The 16957-nt window shown below is 38.0% G+C and overlaps 1 protein-coding gene across 4 annotated transcripts in view; it reads right to left on the bottom strand.

Moving 5' to 3' along the window:
• NSD2 (nuclear receptor binding SET domain protein 2) overlaps nt 1-16957 on the bottom strand; it is an 84288-nt gene that overhangs the window by 64474 nt on the left and 2857 nt on the right. Inside the window, exon 1 of one of the 4 annotated variants that reach the window (XM_088139426.1) lies at nt 5339-7488. The exons of 2 other annotated variants lie outside the window; for them this stretch is intronic. The gene's annotated coding sequence lies outside the window, so the exon portion shown is untranslated. Of the gene's footprint in view, nt 1-4998; nt 5251-5338; nt 7489-16957 lie in introns of those variants that run through there. One more of the 4 variants, XM_088139427.1, reaches the window with a different exon arrangement.

Here is a 16957-nt window from a genome sequence, read left to right on the forward strand (position 1 = left end):
CATAGCAGTGCCATCCCACTAAACATGTATGGCAAGGAAAGCCAAGGGAGGCTTGCAAACATCATAACAATGTTCAGACATGCCCAGTGACAGAAACTTAAATAAAAGAAATAAGCACCCATTTCTGCAGGCCAGAGTCCCCCAAAATGGTTTCCCCAGATGAATTACCAACCATTGTCATCAGAAACACAAGCATGGCAGTAGGAGAAGGATAATGTAGGACATTGGAACTCCCTTTATGTATGTACGATGTCAAATAAAAAAATCTTAGTATGCATCTGTGATATATTGGAGTATGTGATATCTGTGTTTATGTATCATTCTGCATCTAGATTTACTAATAGGACATAATATAAAATTGTATTATTTTACTGAGCTACCATAGCTACATACAGGAAGAAATGAAAGCAACTGTATCAAGATCTTGACTCAGAGGGCCTGTTCTCCTATAGATCTGCATAGTATATTTAGTTAAGGTTGACCCCTACTAAGTACAAGTTGGGAGATGATTTAGATACTTCTCTTTTAGCTATACAACAAAGCAGGTTCATCCTTCCCATTAAAAATATGGCTTTAAATTTGTTATTTCCAATGAAAAGTTTTTATTATATAAAGTTTCAAGCTTCCAATGTTGTTTTCTAATCATACTGACATTCATATGTGGGGATAAAATGAACAAAGATTCCCAAGAAAAGATCCTAAAAGGGGGGGGGGGTTATTAACCTAACAAATAAAAAAAATTAAACATTTATTATATATATATATATATATATATATATATATATATATATGAATTTAGCAACTTGGTTCAAAAGGCTGATCAATTCAGTGCTTAATTATGTCACAAATTCAGATTTCAGAGAAGTAATTAGGTCAATCTCTTATACCAACAATTTATATGAGTCTTGTGCCTCCTTAAAATTTAGCTAATCTATGATTTGCTCATCACAGATTGTCATCTATGCTATCTCCTAATACAATGTAAATTTGAATTTGAAGTGTGAAAAATTCCTTCTATCCACTGGACAGTTTATAATACTATCAGAAAATTAAGCACTGGAGACATGAAAGCTGAGGGGAAAAAAAGACAAAAACAAAACATGCTTTTTTCATTTTTGAGGCTTTTCCCACCAAAATTGAAAATAAAATAAAAAATATTTCTAATACATTTAATATTTTCTTTTAAAATTATATATAAATAGGTTGAGATGTGGAAGAAATGGGTCTATGTTTGAAAATTCCTGCACCAAACCAAGAAATTAACATGTGAAAAAATAAAAAAAATGTCAATACAGGCAACCCTCCAGTAGTCATGAAAACAGTAAAAATCAAAATCAGGAAGAGACACTGTGGATGAGGATATAAGTCAGATTCAGAAAACGAAGTACTGATCACTGACATTTGACAAAATGTATATTCTGAGACTAGGCTTCCCCCTATTTTTTGTTTTATCGGGTTTTCAGTGGAAATTCTTTGCTTGCTTGAATCTCCTAAGCAGAAAAATTGAACAGAAGTCATATTCTTTAGAGCCCAACTACTTGCACTTCCATATACAACAAACATTAAATGCATTAAAAGTAATTTCAAGTCAATCTATAGTTGAGTGTAAAACCGTATTGTTTTTACTGATCACATACTTTTTAAAGCATACCAAAATGTACCTTTTAACATATTTTATAATGTAATGAAGTGGTTTTAGATCTATAAAGGACAATAAAAATGACTGCATGTGTATCTTTTCCCTAAGCATCAATTTCCAAAATCCCTCATGCTGCTTCAAAATTTCAAAAAAGCTTGCATTTCTTATTAACCCGGAAGCTATTTCTCTCCTTCCCCACATTACTGCATAAGCAATGGTTTAATCACAGCTGAGGCCAATTCATTAGTTCATCTAATATTTTTCATTCATCTGTAGGTGCTAGGAAGAGCAAGCACCTGTGTTTCATGAGTTTGTTTCAAGAAAATAACAAGTCATAGTCTTTTGCTCCACACCTGAAAAAACGAACTACTGTTTTGAGGTACACAAGTGGAGCATTGATATGCCTTTTTTTTTTAATTCCCACCTTGGCCAGTATGATAGCTAGTTTTGGTTGTGCTAGTCTCTGGGGTAGAATATGGGGAAATAGGAGGAGCAGCAGAATCCAGAGGTCTACGAGTTGCTGAGCTACAGAGTCACCTGCTCTCAGCAATCCCCCATCACCCCAAACCAGCTCAACTGCATGGCTTCTGTGTTTTAAAGTGGTTTAGTGGGGTGTTGGTAGGAGGAAGAGAAGAATACATTGGTTCTACTGAGGTTTTGGCATCTATGCACTCTGTGTGTGGTCTTATGCTTTCCTGATGTTAAATATAGGGGACACCTAAGGGACTGAAAACACTGCTGCTTTGGCTGCTGATCTGTACTGTGGTGTTCTGCCAATGAGCCGCTAGTGAGTGCATTTATTTTAATCCTGGTATTAAGAAGATGGGTAGGTTATGATGGTTTCCCTTGCTATGTTACTGGACACAAATCATTAGGGATATACAAAACTGTGTGGTGCATTTCAAGAACATTCTGGTATTTCCTGGAACAACCCACCCCTCCTTCCCAAAAGAATGTACCATCTAGACATTTTAAGATGGATTTTTCAGAATTGAATTTTCCAGAAAGGCGGCAGTTTCTGGATATCATCCAGTCCTGAAATCTCTAGAACAATGCAATCTGGGGAAAAAAACAGGGAAAGTTTTGCAAATGGATCATACAGCTGGTTTTTCACATAACTGTTTCTCATGCCTTTAGCAACACCAGCAACTTTTTCGTATGCAGCCTTATGTAATGGTTGAAAAATATGAAAGCGATCCCACAGCAGAGCCTATCGAAGCTGAAGGTGTCAACCGTCTATTGAAGAACATGAAAGGACTCACTTTTTGTCCAATGTGTTTAGTTCTGTTTTATTCCTACTTTAGATTTGCTTGTTTATTATTTTTCTTAATTGTTCCTTTTGTCAAACTTTCTGCAAGTTGGCTGGTCAATAGCAATCAATTAGCTCTAGAATGTAAAACAAGGAAGTAAACAATTCATAGTGCGTTCCTATTGTTTCATATGGCTGTAATGCTCAGTATGTTTCAGGTTTTGTTCAAGCTGTTTTCATTCTTCTTCCACTGTGGCACAGCAAACTATTTGTTCAAATGTGAAATAAAATATGGTTTCCATTTTGTGCATATCTCCAGTAGTAGTTCCAACTTTAAAGAAAATACTACAGTCTGACCAAAACGATACTCCCTCCACCAATCAAAATAAAAGAAGATATCTATCCAGAAATCTTGCAAGCTGGAGATAGAAAAACAAAATTATCCTTCCTTTTCCAGAATGTGCAGCCAGCATGAAAAACCAATATATGGGGGATTTAGTCAGGAGGACTAAAACAGGTTATGCTCTATATTAGGGAAATGTGAGATGAACCTCAAAAACTATATGACAACCAAAAGCTAATGGTTTAGGTGTCTTGATGACAAACCATTCAAAGCAAAAGACAACTGAAACCAGAAGATACTGGGTTTCTGGGACAAAGTCCAAATTATCTCAAAGGTGGACAAGTAGGCACAAGAAAGGTTCCATCTTACAATGACTGGTAAATATGTGCTTGGGCAATGGTGAACTTGATCAGAAAGGTGATCAGGGCTGCCCTGAGGTTATCAGGCAAAAAAATATGAAGACTCTCAGAGAAATAGGGAAGAACAGAGGTTCAGAAAACTTCATGTACTTGATTATCTGCATATGAATGTTGAATATTTTGGGAATAAACAAAACAAGTTTGGATCCCTAGTGCAGGAATGTAAATATGACTTAGCACATATCTTAGTGGGATGGCTCTCATAACTGAAACATGGCAAAAGATATAAGTAGTCCAAGAGGAACTGAAGCAACGTAGAAGTGTACTATAATCTGTTTAGAAACCTAAATAAAGCTGGAATATCTGAGAGGACCAAATGAAAGCAATATTTTTGTTACTGGCAACTTCTGCTCACCATACCAAGAAGAATATGTGCGGTCAATGCTTTCAAAGGCAAACTGTAGATCTTTCAAAGAGGCATAAATTAGCAGCGATGGAAGACTTGAATTATCCTGATCTCTGCTGGGAAATGTGCAGCTAACTGCTGTACAAGACCAAACTTTTACTAGTGAGGAAGGACTTATGCAGAATATAGCATCAAGAAAGCTTGAAATATCTTGGTAGTACATAGGATTCCCCAGCTGAGTCAGTTCAAAAAATGAAAGTGAATGGTTTTAGCACAACAAACAAGATTATAGCGTGATTAACTGATAATACCGGATGTATTCAACAGTTTCACATATTCTGCTTGTAATCCTCCTCTATAAATAAACAGGGTGACACAAAATTATTGGAGGGTCATAATCCTTATGTGCTCATTTACAAGGTACCATTTTATGATGCAGAAATTCAAATTAAGGGATCTCTTGGCCCACCAGTAGCTCTTAGTATTAAATCTGGCTTCCTGTAACTGAAACCCATTATTTCCTTGCATTTGGGAACGAGACAGGTTTTGACCTTATTATTTGAAGAGTATAGGACACTTGCCCAGATCCTAAATCTCCATCCCAGTCAACAACTGATAAACATTTAATGATTCATTACCAACAACATTAACATAGTATGACCCAAATATCTGCTATTTCCACTCATTCAGGGCTAGCCAATCTTTGTAAGCTGATGGACACAATTTGATTTTTGAGCACTTGTAAATGGGATCATTAACAAAATGTAACAACCAAAAGTAAGATTACTCTCTGCCACCTTAGCTCTCCAGGACTCTCCCCCACCTCACATTTTTTATTATTCAAAGAAATTACCAGATTGCCACCTAATCATTTAAAAAAATGTCTAAGTCACCAACTTTTACAAGACAAAGTTTTGTACAAAGTATAACTCTGAAAGTTTTTAAATGTAGAAGATAGATAATTTTGGAAATCAAATAACATTACAGCAATATCATACATACCTGCAAGTGCTGATTTGCTGTCTGATTTTCTATGATTTGCTGTACCTTTCACAGTAGCCAACTTTGTTAGAACACTCATAAAATGTTCTGATAATTCCAAATGTCACTTTGAAAAAAATGGGGCTCTAGATCTAAAATACATGGTTCTCAAATTATACATATTCTGCTTCAAAATTTAGATAATCTAAACACATTGTGTTTGATCATGGACTTCTTTTTAAAAGGTACGCAGACACGTACATTCTTTTAACAAAAATGCTTTTAAATAGAATCCTTTGTTGACTTAAAATGGTGTAAAACACAAATAATCAAACATAGAATAATTCCTTGGACAACTTACAAAGACTTGGGAAAATCCCATTATAACTTCATCTAGTGGCTTTGAACAGTGTATAGCTGCATGGTTTCCGATGCCATCTTCTGGAATTCATCTGGAGACCACCATGCCCTCAATGGAGGGCTGGATTAAGAACATACAAAAAGTAGTACAAGAAGATCACGATTGCATTCACCTGTCCTATCTCTGGATGAGATCCTCCATCAGAACCATCCTCCATGGTTGTTTCAGAATGGAGACCCCATGCACTGCAGCAAACCAGAACAACAGAAAAAGGAAAAAGACTGCCTATACATCTTCCAACAAAATGGGATACCCACACAACTTTATCAAAAAGTGCCTGATCACTCAACCTACTACAGCACAACCAAAACAAGCTATGAAAAGGATAACGCTGCCATACAGATAATCCTTGCTTAATGCCTGTTCATTTAACAATGGTTCAAAGTTATGATGGCCTTGTAAAAAGTGCTTTACAACCTGTACTCGCACATACAACTGTTGCAAACCATTGCACCACCCCTTGCAGTTATGTGATCACCATTTGCTACCTTTTTTATGATGGCTGTTAAGCGATTCACCGTGGTTGTTAACCAAATCATGTGGCCATTAAGTGAATTCTGTCAAAAAACGCCCATTGGGGAAGCTGGATTCACTTAACAATCATGTACAGTGGTACCTCGGGTTACAAACTCCTCTGTTAACGAACTTTTCGGGTTACAACCAGCTCCGGCCGCAAAAATTTACCTCGGTTTGCGAATTCCGCCTTGGGGCACGAACAGGATATGCGGCCATTTTCCCTCCCGTGACACGGTCCACGGCCATTTTTCCGCCCCTGACACGTGGTCCGCGGCCATTTTCCGCCCCTGACATGTGGTCCGTGGCCATTTTTCCGCCCCTGACACGTGGTCCACGGCCATTTTTCTGCCCGACACGTGGTCGTAGGGAGGGGGACTCTCCCTCCAAGCAATAGCCGCCTCCCTGTCCTCCATGCCAGAACGGATTAATGGTAATTACATTGAACCTTATGGGGAAATTTCCTTCAGGTTGCGACCAATTTGGGTTGCGACCAGAGTCACGGAACGAATTAAGTTCGTAAACCGAGGTTCCACTGTATTCACTTAATGACTGTCATAAAAATTGTTGTAAAATTGGATCTGGTAACGTGGTGACTCACTTGACAGCCCCACTTAATGACCAATTTTGCGGTCCCTATTGTGGTCATTAAGCGAGAACTATCTGTACATCAAAAACATCTCAGAAATATCCAACAGACTATTACAATGACACAGTATCACCACAGCACACAACCCAACTAAAGCCCTCCAAAACATCTTAAGAAAACTAAAAGACCCAGTAGCCCAAGAAAGAAAAAACAGGAGTCATTTACAACATACAATGTAAAGACTGTAACAGCCACTGTGTAGGACAGATAGGCAGAAGACTAGCAGAGCACATCCATGAACACCAACTAGCAGTCAGAAGACACAATGAAAACTCAATCTCACCACACATGGACAGACTCAACCATGGTTTCAAGTGGGAAACTGTGAGTGTCCTAGACCAAGCTAAATCCAAAAACGCTAGGGAATTCCTGGAAGCTTGGTATTCAGATGAATCAGCCATCAATAGATACATAGAGATAAACCACATTTACACATCATTCAAGAGACAATAAACAAGCTAAGAAGATCAGAACATGTCCTCTCCAGCAACCAACACCCAGATAAGTAGGGATTAACACCAGATAAACAATTAAGCAGAAAACAAAACCCTAATCAAGGAACTACCAAGGAGAAAACCACACCCCCACCAATCCTGGCAGGACAAGCTACTGTATATAAACAGGGGGCAAACTGCACTCACTAGCACTGATGATGTTACCTAGTCAGGTAATGAAACATCTGCAAGCAAACAACCAAGCTCAGAAAGCATCAAGGACTCCCAGTAGATGTCTTGCTTGAATTCAACTTTAGCCTGTCTTGTCCCATCCAGATTCTCACAACCTCCAGGCACTGGAATGAGTCTATAAGACATCTCCAGCATGACCTGGGGACATGGATATCTTCAGCATATTGATAATATTGAACCCCAAGTTGCTGAATCACCTCTCCCAGTGACTACATGTAGATACTGAAAAGTAGAGGGGAGAGAATCGACCCTTGTGACACTTCACAAGGGAGCAATCACCAAGCCAGCCTCTCCTCTCCCCCCCCCCGCCCCCGCACCCAGCAGACTGGAAACATCTGCTGAGGAACAAGTGCAGCCACAGTAGTGTCCCTAATCACCACAGATGATTCAGCAAGATAGTTGAGGGCATCTGAGAGGTTTTAAGAGGATCAGGACAGGTGCAATCCCGCCATACAGATCTAAACAAAAGCCAACTACTACAGCAATCAGTGTCTTCTCTATTCATGTCCAGGTCTGAACCCTTACCAGAAAGGCAATTTCAGAAACTATTTCTATCTAGGTCTTGCAGCAAAAGGTCCTACAAACTAATAAGAGAAGATGGGAATCAAGAAAACAAAACTTGTCCAGAAGTTTTTTCCATTCTTCCTTCCACAATCAGAACCATCAAGTGATGTTATGTGTTGATGAACTGCATCACTTAAGACTGCCTATAGAAACTGGTGGCAAACTTAACATAGCTGAAAAAATATGCCAGGTTCTATTTTCCACAGAAAATAGAACCTGGCATATCAGGGAAGAGTTTCTAAATTAGCCTAATAATAAATGGATAAAAAGATTTGCTACAATTGTATGATAAGTCAAACCTCACAAATGAAACTGCTCATTTTCGGATTTAGTTCTGATAGTACATTACTGTAAGTTCAGGATTGGAAACCATGGAAGCTGAACCTAATTTTTTAATTTGTGAAAAGTCTCCGAGTTTGGTGGCTTGACAGAAGAGTGAGCCTCTTTCAAAGAGTGCTACATCTCTAACATTTATCCATTCATCTCCCCAAGATGGACAGCCTCTTTAGATCTCCTTTATAAGCTAGAATCAAACATTTTATGTTCATTTATAATGTAATTTTTCATTTGAAATCCAGGCATTAGTTCTCTATGTTTGCCCTTTAAGGATGAGAAGCTTAAATGTAAAATACAAAGCAGTGTTTTCCAACTGTTGCAGCTACCAGATAGGTGGACATCCACCTCCCAGAATTCTACGCCATGGCCATGCTGGCTGGGGAATTAAATCACGAAACACTAATCTAAAGCAAAGCTTCAGAGACCAATGCAACATGTAATTATTGTGATTTTAACTGGAGGTTCCAAGTTACCTGGATCTTACTGTAAAAGTGATGATGATGATAAAAACTAAGTTCAAGGTTCTTTACAGTTTCCATGCAAAGTTAGAATGGCCACTGAACCCAACTCACTGGTTAGTGCAGGAATCAAAATTAAAGTGCCCCAGATAAGTGGCTATCCAGGCTCTGCTGGAATATATCCAAAGAAAGGGAGCCAATCATCTCTCTTGCAGAGTTGGTTACATAACCAAATTTCTTAATATTAATATTTATTAAAATCTGCCTCCCTGTAACCTCAAACCATGATTTGATGTCTTACAGCAGAGTTTTGGCCACCTTCTTGCAATATCTTTTCAAGTATCTGGAGAGTGCTATAATATCCCCAGTCATGAACACGTCCAGCCCCTTCAACATCTCTTCATGCAACTTTATTTCTCATCCTCGGAGCCTTCTCTGTATATATTCCAGTTTAGCTGAATCCTTCAATGTAACACTCAGACAAAATACTCAAGGTAAACCTTGACCAATGCATTTCCCATTACTTCTATTAATGAAGCCTAACATTTCATTGCCTTTTTTGCAACCGCATCACACCATTTATTCATTCATTCAACTAGTATTAAAGATATTTTTCAAATTTTGAAAAAGGTAGTCCTTGCTTAACAACCAGTCATTCAGTGACCATTCCAAGTTACAACAGTGCTGAATGAATGGTAGTTATGGGAGGTCTTTGAAGATATAGCCAATGCAGTGCCCTGTGGTCACGTGATCAAAATTCAGGCACTTAGCAGCCCACCCACACTTATGATCACAGTCTGTGCTTCAACTTCCCACCCACCTATCTCCTCCCAACTCTGCCCTTTTGGCTGCCCTGCACTCTGCCACTGCCTACCCCTGCCAACCCCAGCTGATCTTTGCCATTTTTTTTCTCCTGCTACTGATGAGGTGTGCCAACTGAAGGGCCAGCAGCTGCCTTGGCCAGGTGCTCCTCATCAGCAGTGGGAGGAAGAAGACAGCAAAGGTCTGCTGGAAGCAGCTGCAGTGGAGTTCAAGATGGCACTCCACTGCAGCCGCTCAGGTGGGTGGGGGGAGGTGAAGCGGAGGTGAGTGTGGCAGGGCAGAAGAAGCATGAGGTCCTGGCCTAGCAACCACAACTACTGAAACTGCAGTGTGGTCACGTGATATTTCACTTAACAACCGCTTTGCTTAGCGACAGAAATTCCAGTCCCAATTAGGGGTGTTAAGTGAGGACTACCTGTACTACCAAGATTCTTCATCCCATACTGGTGCTTTTGATGCTTGTTTCCTTACTGAAGAACTCTGCAACTAATTTCTCTTAAATTTCATTCTGAGAGTATCAGATCACTTGTCTAACCTATGATTTTTTAAACATTGTATTTCTGTCTTCTACATTGGCTATCCTTTCCAAATTTCTTCCTTCCACTTCTTTATACGAAAAATATTGAAGAATATAGGACTCAAAAATATAGGACTCAAGACATGCCCATATATTTATTTTGGGGCCCAAGACTTAACCTTATAGCATTCCACTCAATACTTTTTCTCCAGTTTTACAAGGAGCCACTGATAAGCACTTTGATTTTTTTTGTCTCACCATCCTGCCCACACTTAACTAGCCTGTTAATCAGTATGTAATGGGTGCTTTGTCAAGACATCTATAGCATTCTCACAATCTACTAAGGAAATTACCCAATCAAGAAATGAGATAAGGTTAGCCTGAAAAGATTTGTTCTTGACAAAGTCACACTGCCTTCTGGCAAGTACTGAATCAAGTGCTTACAACTCAATGTCTTTATGAGCACTCTAGAATCTTCCCACATACTGATTCATAGTTCCCCCAATTGGCTTTTTCCTTCCCTCATGAAGACAAGGACATCTGCAGTTCTTCAGCTGTCTAGCACTTCACCAGTTCTTAAATGTTCACTCAGCTTGCCCCATTGGCCACCTGCCTCATGGCTTTCGTTAAAAACTGGTTGTTCCAGGTGGCCTTCAAGGAAGACTACATTGTAGTTTATTATATTACAGTTTTATTATGTCCTCTTGAATTCTGTCCATATCATGATTGCAGCACTTTAGACATTCCATAAAATGAATATCCTAACATTCATCTGACCACGGCAATTTGAAGTCATTCTAAATAAACAGGTATGATCTTCCCATTTTCCTAGCAGAACAAAGATTTTTGTTGTAGAATCAACTAGATGTTGAGTAGCTCTGCCCTGTCTTTGTTGAATTAAAATATCCCTTGAATCGAGCTCAATTCCTGGCAATTTCATGGACTTGTTTTCTTAGTAACAACTCAGAAGTGGTTTATCCTCCTGGAATATTTAGCCCACGGCCCTGACATTCTTAGTGATCTCCTTTCCATGCAGTAACCAGTCCCAATTCTCCTTAGCTTTTCAGCTCAGGCAGTTTTGAACAAATGATGCTAGCTGCAATTGGAATAGTTTGCAATTTGAACTAAACATCTGGTGGAAATTGGTAGTAATCATCCCTTTCAAACCATGGACTCCACTGTAAGGACAAAACGTACAATACTGTAACTATTAGGGAGATGTTCCTGTTTAATTGTTGGTGCTCTGTTCCCTCCTATGCTGGATTCTCTACAATACTCAAATCTGGTCTGCGAATCCTGAACTGGAGAGCAAGTTTGGAGACAAGAAAAAAAGAGAGCATCATTTGAAAAGGAAAGAGAAAGAGAAATGAAAAACTAGTGCTGAGGAAAAGAGAGACCAAACTCTTAAAGTAAACAAAAAACTGACCAATGATTGCCATTCATTCTAATAATGGCCAATGGGGAAGAACAAAGGGAAAACTTTACAAGAAAACATCCTTACTAATATAAGGATTCCCAGTACCCCAAAATTTAGATCAGAAATTAGAGGCTGCTGGAAAAATCTTGTAGTTACTTGTTCAGGGAACTAAGGTACAAAATTATGTGGGGAAGGAGGGAAAGAACTTAATTTAGTTCTTAGTTAATTTAGGGCACCCACAATTTGGAAATAGGCAGAACAGCTAAAATAGAGAATTACCCTGTTTGTTAATTCAAATAATGCAAACACAGAAGGCATACTCTACTTATAAACAGCAATTCTTGATATTCTATGGTAGGAATAAGAAACATATCTAGACAAAGCAGCAACAATCTGGAGAACTGGAAACCAATTAAAATCTTTGTTTCAAGATGAACTACATGTGTGAAGTCACAGAGCTTTAAAGAAAGATTTCCTTTTTTAAAAATACACGAATGAGTTAGGATGTGAAAGAAATTGGTCTGTTTGGAAATACTTGCAATAAATCAAGGAATTAACACACGAAAGGAGAGAAAAGTTTGTTTCAATCTAGGCAAGCCTCCCGTTTTCAGTACTCATGAAAACACTAAAAAATCAAAATTAGAAGGAAACACTGCTGATAGTGATAGTACAGATTCAGAAAATGAAATATTTCTAATCAGTGGCATTTGACAAAATGTGTATTCTGAATCTGACCTCCATCTTCTGACTCTCACCAACCACACACTGCTTTTTTCCCTACAGCGGAGGACAAAATCCAGAATACTTATTTTTCGTTTTACTATGTTTTCAACAGAAACCCTTTGCCTGCCTGCATCTTCTGATTTGGTGCAATTGAACAGATGCTTTGTTATTCGATGTCCAGCAGCTTGTAATACTATATTGTAAACACATTAAAAATAAATTCAAATAAATGTAAATGGAATAAAATATACTTTTCCAATTTTTTTCCAGGAAAAGCATAATGCATTTTATTAAGCCAAACAAAAAAAAAGCTTTCTATCTAAAACAAGGATGGTAAAAATTACTGCATGTACATTTTTCTCCTAATTTCCAGAAATTTTATACCTTGAAGTACCAAAGCATAGGTATAACAGGGGACAGCAAACAAGCTAAACAGTTTGAGGGTTTGTCACTTGACTTATTTCCATGTCTGAAGTACAGATTTGGAAGAAAGCAACCATAGGAAAAAAGCGAATAAGCTTAAAATCGCACAAGGAGATTTTTTATTACAAAAGGAGTGTTTTTCGTTCACCTCCTCCCAACTGCATCCCCTGGTTTGTGAATGGGAAGCAGAGAGGTCTTTTGCCCTCTGGTCCACTCCTTTAGCGCAGAAGCACAGGATCCGCGAAAGTGGTACCAAAGGGCCACTCGCTATTCTTGCCTTTCTCTGCTGCAGAGCTGCTGGTTCCTCTCAGCTGGTCCAGGAAAACAAGAAGCAAAGGAGAGAAAACCAATACAAGGGAAAAGAATCTCGTGCAGCTTGAAGTAGCAACATAAAACCTGAAACTTACTTGATTTGGGTGGAGAGAACAAGCAAAGGGAAAAACAACAAAAGCCTGCTATGATTTAGCAGCCATACTGATCTCATTCAAAATCCTTTATTCCCTTGTTCTGGGGGGCAGAGTGGGGGAATTATTTTTTTCCTATTTGCTTTGCTCTTCTTTTAGTTCATTTTCCCGCCTTCGATAAGGAAGGAGCGTTGCACGTGGCCATTCTGGGATCAACTACCTGATCAGAACATCTGAAGCGGCCGCAACAGGAAAGAAAAAAGGGAAAAATCGTAAATGGAGGTGCACTTTTCTTGATGTTAAGATTTCTTGTCTTACTTTTTAACCATTTTATTGTTCTGTTTATGTTTATTGTAAGCATTTTAGAAATAATTTTTTTATTAAAAAATTTAAAAATTAAGATTTGTAGGAGGAGAGCTATGTTAGACTATTGTAACAAAAAAATTCAGGAGTCTGCCTATTTCAACAATCAGCAGGAATATTTGGAAAAAAGAAATTAGTAAAACTTCCTTTTACATCCACTGCCTTAAATTAAAAATTTTAACAACTTTTCAGCCCAGCCTAATTTTATATGATGTATGCATGTTAAGAGGCAGAAGCATGCCATTGCAATGCCTAAGTAACTAATACTATGCAACAAAGGTAATCAAGTTTGGTCTATTCATAAAGACAAGAGATAAATATCAAATATGATTATGAACAGAAGACAGGATGATGGATCCCTGACAGGCAAAGAAGTTGTAATTGCATCAAGTGAGACAACTGAAGGTTCATGGTAGTTGGTGACTCAGTACTGTGAGCAACTGAAACAAATGTGTGCCAACTATATTCATCAGTGGGTGAAACACACTGTTTGCCAGGAGCAAATATTAAGGATGTGACAAAACAATTTCCAGTATTTACCGAGTCTACTGCCAATACATTTTTTTTCTGCTAATTCCTATAGGCACAAAATGGTATTGAAAAAAAAAACATATGCAACACCATGGGTTTTGGAGTTCGAGAGGAAAAAATGTCTGGAGGATGATGAGACATTGTCCATGGAAGATAACTGAGCAGGTGCATTAGACTATGTAAACAATATCAACTGGAAGACCTTGTTGCTTGAGTCAAGGTCTCCAGATGAAGGACTGCAGTCATGAGACAGGTTGCATCCCACAAGGACTAGCAAAAAAGAGTCTGGTAACCTGGATCAGGAGAGCTTTAAACTAAATTTCTCTGAATGCTTTTATTCAGGGATAAAAATGTTGAAACAACGTTATTGTTGTGGGGAAAATAGGAGGAAAGAATATTAGGTACGTTCACCACCTTGAGTTATTTATAAAAATAATAAAGGTGGGATTAAAAAAATTAAATAAATATGTTGGAAGTAGAGGTAACAGAAAAGATAAACTTGGATTTTTAGTACTGGAAAGCAAGTATCACTTAATAAGTGTAATCTGATGGTATGTCTCCCACGATTAGATGCTAGCAATGGAAGGAAAAAAAAACTTACCCAAAAGGAATTGAAAGACAAAAAGGGAGAAGTTGCAGTCTATATTTTTAAAAAATCCATACTGGCTGCAAGTGAATTAAACAAGATTCTCTACATAGGGTTGAAATAAGCAGAGGAATAAATAAAAGGAGTACAGTTGTTGGTGTCCATTTCCCACCACACCAAGAAGTATGTAGATGATGCTTTCCACAAATATCAGGTCTTTCGAAGAAGCATGATGTAGTAATGATGGGAGATATGAATTATCCTGACATCCTTGGGGAGACCAGTTCTGTCAGACAAATTCCTTTCAGGAAATTCCCAATTTATCTTGCTGAAACGTTCTCCTTCAGAGAGCAGAGTAATATACAACAAGTCAAACAGAGTATGTTTAGGAAAGCCTTAGTTGAGGAAATGGAAGTAGCAGGAACGTGGGAGAAATGACCATATAACAGGAAGAACAGGAGTTAAGAGAAAGAACTAAATCTTGGGATTCAGGAAAACATGCTCAGGAAATATCTATTTACTTTTTAAATCTCCAGGACCAAATGAATTCTAGAATACTAAAGAAACTTGATGATGTTCTGGAATAGATCATAAACGAAATTAATCTGTAATATCTTGAAAACAATGCAGTAATTGTTAGTGGTCAGGAAGGATTTGTCGGAAACAAGTCTTTCAGACTAACTTTATCTCATTTCTTGATCCCTTAGCAAATTGTGGGTTAGATGACAGGACAATTTAAGTGACTATATAGATGAATTACAAACCATACTCAAGGAATACTCATCATCAGTTCCCATGAAACTGAAGTACCACCAAATAGGTTCCACACTTTTGTCTAGGGCCTTATACTGTACTTCACCATTTTTTATTAATAGTTTGAATGAGTACTTGGAGAAAAGAGCTGTACACACTTAAATGATTCGTAGGATGTGAGCTGAACCTTATGGGAGCACAGAACCACACCACTACTAATTAAAGTAGCCTATATTTTTCAGGGATTCATAAAAAACTAAAAAAAAGCTGCTGCTAAAGGAATCCAGCCATTAAAGTTAACACAACTCTTAAAGCAACAGCATCTTGATTTGCAGGTTTGCAAACAACAAAGAAAAACAAACCAAACCAAACCAAAAACACAAAACCTTGGTAAGTGACCCTGTTTTACATAGTAGAACAGATTAATTCCAAATCATTTTTAAAATGTGCATAGATCTACCATTTATCAAAATTGGTAAGAAAAATCTACTTTCTTTTGTTAGAACAAAAATTCATTCATTTCAAATTTCAAATATGTTAATGCTCAGCGTTGGGATCTTTGGGATAAAGCTGCTTTCTCTTTGTCAGTCTAGTTACATGACCAATTGGGTGAGAAACAAGGCTTTTGTTGGACTACTGGATGACCCTCGTTTTAAAAGAACAAAAAGAAGATGCCTGTGGGATATTTCTGAAACTTTTATGGGCCTTCAAAGCCAATGACCACAGGTTGGAGACACATCTATCAGTAAACAACAGCTTACTGAATAAACCACATGGGCTTAAGGGTCACACCTGTTAAACCATTAAACCAGAGTTCACAAACCAGTGGCTAGGTTCATGCATCATTCTATGGCAAAACGAAACACATCCAGACTGTAATACTTAGCATTTCCAGGGAATTCAAATTATTGTTAAGGGTAAGGAGAATCTGAGGCCTGCTGTCAAGTCCACACCCAGCAAATCTTTATTTGAGGACGTAATTAAAATGCAGAGATTTTTGGGTAGTTTGGAAGGCCCCACCTGACTACCAGGCCCTCATATTACACTTGAGTAAAAAATATTTTTGTGTCTGCCATACACAAGCATGCAGAGTAAGTCACTCAGACACAAAGCCGCCCTCACCCTACCAACGTGGGATGCTGGTTGCTTCAAGCCATTAACACATTGCCTCTTATTTCATTGGGCTGCGCAGCCCTCCAGAACATGTGGGATGCTTATACAGCATCTGTCAGCAACTCCTTAAAGTAGCTGCGTCTTTTCCAGGATCACACAGTCTGATATGTGCCTCAAGAAATGCTACATCCAAACTCCAAAGCCCTGCACAGCTCTGATAGCTCAATCCCATTGAATTTGAGAAACAGTGACTGTGTTCAATGGGCTTCTGCCCTAAGCCAGCAAACTACAAAATACAGTTGGACCTACTTCTATATAAACGTGCACAGATTGATATATAATGTAATAAGACTAAAAGCAGAGTACCATTCTAAGGCAGTAGGAGATTTAACTTTTTTTTTTTAAATGGGACCAATGATATGGCACTAGTGCCATGAATTTTTTGTCCTGACAAAGCCTGCAACTATTGTATACATGTATGAGTATGAATATATTTAAGTAAAATAGTCACAAAACTAAGCCTTATCATTACCAATACACAACTGTTTTAGCAATACTTATTCAAGATATGTGTATATTTTAATAGACATAAAATATAGTTTAGTTCAGAAATGTAACAGTGACAAAATAAAATAGGGAACCGTAAATCAAAATCAATACCCCAAAGCTCATGGAAAAATAAATCACTGAGAATGAAAAAG

Source organism: Python bivittatus, unplaced genomic scaffold, assembly GCF_059951505.1.
Source record: "Python bivittatus isolate LINGU-HERP-01145 unplaced genomic scaffold, Pbiv_v1 ctg000210_np1212, whole genome shotgun sequence".
NCBI lineage: Eukaryota > Metazoa > Chordata > Lepidosauria > Squamata > Pythonidae > Python > Python bivittatus.